We start from the raw sequence: 6052 nt of genomic DNA, 5'->3' as shown, positions 1-6052 counted from the left end.
TTGATTCTATTTCTAATGTGGCATGTTGGTTGATACCAGGAATACATTGTGAGTTCATGAACATTGTGATATCACGATGCCTTACTAGCATCACATTGCCAGTGTGATGTCACATTGCCAAGTTGATGTCAAAAAGGGACTTTTATGAGACAATGGTAATGACATCACCATGAGTTTCTGATATCAACCCACATGTCACATTTCAAATACAATGAAATCACAGATTTGGCATTCATATTGTGACAATGATGTCATAATGACAATGCCAAATGCTATACTGTCATTATCATTTTGTGATTTCAACATAAGCTAAATATATCATAACAACAATATAATGTCATACTGGTTATGATGTTACACAGGGTTTATTATCTTACAATGGTTATGAGGTCACAATGTGCTTCTGATATCAACTGATATGCCACATTTGAAATAGAATGAAATCACAAGATATACATTCACAATGTGTCTATGACAGCAAAATGGCAATGCGATGTCATAATGCTATGTGTCACTGTAGCTTGGTGATGTCACAATGAGCTGATGGTGTCATAATGACAGTCTTATGTCACGCTGGTGATAATGTCACAAAGGGTTTATGATGTCACAATGGCATGTCAGATCTTAATTGCCATTAGTTTATAGTGAGGATATGAGGATGAAGTCACAATGACATATACAAATGAACTGTGATGAAACAAAGGTCATGTTTTTTGTCAAAAGTTCTTGGGTTCCTAACAGGTTCTGGTTGTCAAAGTGTTAATGATATAAAAATAGGTTAGTGATGTGAAAACTAGTTTGCAATATCACATCTTATTTCAATTTTCTTTTTTTTTTTATTTTATTTTATTTGAAAACATACTGTACGGAGGGGTTACAATTACATGGGCAGGAAAATGCATACATTTCTTACCAAGCATTGCAGCTTCCTCCTTTGTTTACCCTTCACCTCCCTTCCCAGCCTCCCCCCTCCCCCCCACCCAATCATACCCCCCCTCCCTCCCCCCCACCGACATTGTAAAGCTGGTTTTGACATGACATTTTGTACTTCTCATTGTTGCAACAGGTCCACCTGAATCCTTAAACGACTTGTTTGTCCCCGTCTCCTCCACATGTTATACTGACATCAAATATAGTGAAAGCGGGGGTTACACTGTGGGGGAGGGACATACAAAGCAACAAAGAAATAATATTATAAATGCGTTAGAAACACATGCATGAATGAAACAAAAACATTAAAATACATATTTGAGGGTTCGTTTTCCTAACATCACATTCTCTGACTTTTTCTGCTTGACTCATACCTATACTAGATATTGCAAATAAGGGAAACCATGGGACCTACGTTTCTTTGGGCCTGGCTTACTTCACTTAATATAATTTTTTCCAAGCCTTTCCATTTCCTAACAAATGGGGCAATGCCATTCTTTCTAATGGAGGCATAGAATTCCATTGTGTATATATACCACATCTTCTTGATCCATTCATCTACTGAGGGGCATCTGGGTTGGTTCCATATCTTAGCTATGGTAAATAATGCTGCAGTAAACATAGTTGTGCTGGTAGCTTTAGTGTGGCCTTGTTTGTGGTCATTTGGGTAAATGCCCAAAAGTGGGATTGCTGGGTCATTGGGGAGCTCTATATGGAGTCTTTTGAGGAACCTCCATACTGCTTTCCAAAGTGGTTGAACAAGTTTACATTCCCACCAACAATGAAGTAAGGTTCCTTTCTGTCCACATCCCCTCCAGCATCTGTTGTTGTTAGAGTTCTTGATTTTTGCTGTTCTAACTGGAGTGAGGTGATATCTCAATGTTGTTTTGATTTGCATTTCTTTTATGGCTAGGGATGTTGAACATTTCTTCATGTGTCTATTGGCCATCCTTCTTTCTTCTTCAGAGAAGCTTCTCTTTAGGTCTTTCGCCCACTTACTTATGGGGCAGTTGTTTCTTTGAGGATTTGTTGTTGGGTGGTTTAATTTTTTGAGTTCCAAGTATATTTTAGATATGAGACCCTTGTCCGTTGTATTAGCAATACATAAAGATCTTCTCCCAATCCGTGGGCTTTCTATTGATCTTGCTAGCTATGTCATTTGCCCTGCAGAAGCTCTGCAACCTTATACAATCCCATTTGTCCAACCTTTCTTTGATTTGTTGTGTTTCCGGGTCTCTATTCAGAAAATTTCGGCCTGAGCCGAGGAGACCCAGGGTTTCTCCTATTCCATCCTGTAATGTTTTCAGAGTGTCTGCTTTGAGTTCAAGGTCTTTGATCCATTTGGAGTTGATTCTGGTGCATGGTGATATATAAGGATCTAGCTTTAGTTTTCTACATGTAGTTAACCAGTTTTGCCAGCACCATTTACTGAAGAGGCTGTCTGTCTTCCATTCTATTGTTTTAGCTCCCTTATCGAAGATTAGATGGCTATAGGTCTGTAGGTTCATTTCTGGGTTTTCAATTCTATTCCATTGGTCCTGAGGTCTGTTCTTATGCCAATACCAAGCTGTTTTGATTACTATGGCTTTATAGTAGAGTTTGAAATTTGGTATTGATATTCCTCCAGCAGTGTTCTTTCCGTTGAGGAGCATTTTTGCTATTCGGGGTCTTTTATTGTTCCATATGAATTTTTGGATTGCCTCTTCTATTTCCTTGAAGAATGAGGGTGGAATTTTGATAGGTATTGCGTTGAATTTGTAGATAGCCTTGGGAAGTATTGCCATTTTCACGATGTTAATCTTTCCAATCCAGGAGCATGGGAGGTTTTGCCATTTTTTAAGTTCTGTGTTGATTTCCTTTTTCAAGATTTTAAAGTTTTCATCATAGAGGTCCTTCACTTCTTTAGTTAAGTTAATTCCTAGGTATTTTATTTTTTGTGGGGCTATTACAAATGGAGTTGCTTTCCTAATTTCAGCCACACTTTTCTCATTGTTGGCATACAGAAAAGCCATGGATTTTTGGGGGTTAATTTTATAACCTGCTATTTGCCAAAGTTTTGAATCAGCTTAAGTAATTTGGGAGTGGAGTCTATGGGATTCTTTAAATACAAGATCATGTCATCTGCAAAGAGGGAGAGTTTTATTTCTTCTTTCCCTATTTGGATCCCCTTTATGTCTGCATCTTGTCTTATTGCTGTAGCTAGGCATTCTAACACTAGATTGAAGCGAAGTGGAGAGAGTGGGCATCCTTGTCTTGTTCCTGAGTTAAGAGGAAATCCCTTTAGTTTTTCACCATTGAATATAATGCTGGCTGTAGGTTTGTCATATACAGCCTTTATTGTACTGAGGAATGTTCCATGGATTCCTAATTTTTCCAAAACCTTCATCATAAAGGGGTGTTGGATCTTGTCGAATGCTTTTTCTGCGTCTATTGAGATAACCATGTGGTTCTTATTCTTGCTCCTGTTGATGTGATGAATAATATTAATTGATTTGCGTATATTGAACCAGCTTTGCATCCCTGAAATGAATCTTGTTTGATCGTGGTGTATGATTTTTTGGGTGAATTGTTGAAGTCGGTTGGCCAAAATTTTGTTGAGAAGTTTTGCATCAATGTTCATCAAAGAAATGGGTCTATAGTTCTCTTTCTTTGATGAGTCCCTGCCTGGTTTTGGGATGAGGGTTATGATGGCTTCATAGAATGTGTTCGGTAGTGAGCTTTCTCTTTCAATTTCATTGAAGAGTTGGAGGAGAATTGGTGTGAGCTCTGCTTTGAAGGCCTTGTAAAATTCCGCTGTAAAACCATCTGGTCCTGGACTTTTCTTAGCTGGGAATTCTCTTATTGCTGTTTCTATTTCAATGCTTGATATGGGCCTGTTAAGATAGTTTAACTCATCTTGGTTTAGTTTTGGCATGTCAATATTTGCTAGGAAGAGGTCCATTTCTGTCAAGTTCTCAAACTTATTAGCATACAGTTTTGAGAAGTATTCCCTTATAATGTTCTGAATCTTGGTTGTTTCCGTGGTGATGTTTCCATTCTCATCTCTGAGTTTATTAATTTGGGTGTGTTCTCTTCTTTTTCTGATAAGATTTGCTAAGGGTCTGTCAATTTTGTTAAGTTTTTCGAAGAACCAACTCTTTGTTTTGTTGATTTTTTCTATAGTTTTTTTGGATTCTAATTCATTTAATTCTGATTTAATTTTGATTATTTCTTTCCGTCTACTGGATTGGGGTTTATCTTGCTGCTCTTTTTCAAGGAGGTTTAGATGTGTCATTAAATTGCTAGTTTCAGATCTCTCCAATTTGTTGATGTAGGAGCTCAGAGCTATAAACTTGCCTCTGAGTACTGCCTTTGCTGTGTCCCAGAGGAGCTGGTAATTTGTGTGTTCATTTTTGTTGAATAGCATGAACATTTGAATTTCCTTTCTAATCTCTTCCATGACCCACTCATGATTCAGCAGTGTGTTGTTCAGCCTCCATGTGATACCGGACTTTCTTTGGTGGCTTTTGGTGTTGAGTTCTAATTTTATTCCCTTGTGGTCAGAGAGAATGCAAGGTATAACTTCAATGTTTCTGAATTTAGACAAGTTTGCTTTGTGGCCTAAAATGTGGTCTATTTTAGAAAACGTTCCATGTGCTGCTGAGAAAAACGTGTATTCTGATGCTGCTGGGTGAAATGTTCGGTGAATGTCTGTTAAGTCTAGTTGATCTATGCAGCTGTTTAGATCCGTGGTTTCTCTGTTGAGTTTTTGCCGAGTTGATCTATCTAGTGGGGAGAGTGGTGTGTTAAAATCCCCAACTATTAATGTCTTTGGATCTATATGGGATTTGAGGGAAAGTAGTGTTTCTTTGATAAATTTGGGTGCTCCATTGTTTGGTGAATAGATATTTAGAATTGTAATATCCTCCTGAAGGAGAGATCCTTTAATTAGTATGTGGTGACCTTCTTTATCTCTTTTCACGAATTTTAATTTGAAGTCTATTTTATCTGATATTAGGATTGCAACTCCCGCCTGTTTATGCGGTCCGTTTGCTTGGTGGATTTTGTTCCAGCCTTTAACATTGAAAATGTGTTTGTTTTTACGGGCAAGATGTGACTCCTGCAGGCAACAGATAGAAGGGTCTTGTTTTTTAATCCAACTAGACAGTCTATGTCGCTTAATTGGAGAGTTCAGTCCGTTAACATTAAGAGATAGGACTGAGAGGTATTTGGGAGTTCCTGCCATGTTATCTACCTTTTTGGGGGCTGCGAAAACTGGGTTCTTCCTATGGTTCTTGGATTCTCAGTTTGGGTGCAGTTTCTTGGCCTTTATTGCGGTCTTGTTGGTTTTCTATGTGTAGGACATCTTTAAGAATCTTTTGTAGGGCTGGTTTGGTGGAGATGTATTGTTTCAATTTTTCTTTGCTATGGAAGGTTTTTATTTGGCCTTCGGTTATGAAGGAGAGTTTAGCTGGGTACAGTATTCTTGGTTGATAGTTGTTTGTTTTTAGGGCATGGCATACATCGTTCCAGGCTCTTCTTGCTTTGATTGTCTCTGCTGAGAAATCTGAGGTGATTCTAATTGGTTTCCCTTTATAAGTGATTACCCTTTTCTCTCTGACAGCTTTAAGGATCTTTTCCTTGTTCTGAGTTGATCCTGTGTGGCTTATAATGTGGCGGTGGGATGTCCTATTCTGGTCTGGTCTATTTGGGGTTCTAAAGGCTTCTTGTATCTGGACAGGCCTATCTTTTTGCATGTTTGGGAAGTTCTCTGCTAGGATCCTGTTAAACAAATTTCCTAGACCATTAACTTCTGTTTCTAGGTGCTCCTCTACACCCATTATCCTTAGATTAGGCCTTCTGATGGTGTCTTCCAGGTGTTGGATAGATCTATCATATTTCTTGGACTTGTCTTGGATGGTTGTATGTTCTTTCTCTATAATATCTAGGCTGTCTTCAATCCCTGAGATTCAATCTTCTGCATGGTCTAACCTGCTGTCAAGACTCTCTACTTTGTTTTTTATCTCTTTTCCTTCTAGTTGGTCAGCTTTGATGGCTTCAAGTTCTTTGTTGAAGCTCTGTTTTAGGTCTTGTATGAATTTCTTTACTTCCTTAATTTGGTGTTCAGTGTTCGTCCTCAAAT

Source organism: Dipodomys spectabilis, unplaced genomic scaffold (assembly GCF_019054845.1).
Source record: "Dipodomys spectabilis isolate Male_0828 unplaced genomic scaffold, ASM1905484v1 ptg000195l, whole genome shotgun sequence".
NCBI lineage: Eukaryota > Metazoa > Chordata > Mammalia > Rodentia > Heteromyidae > Dipodomys > Dipodomys spectabilis.
This window is presented reverse-complemented; position numbering follows the sequence as displayed.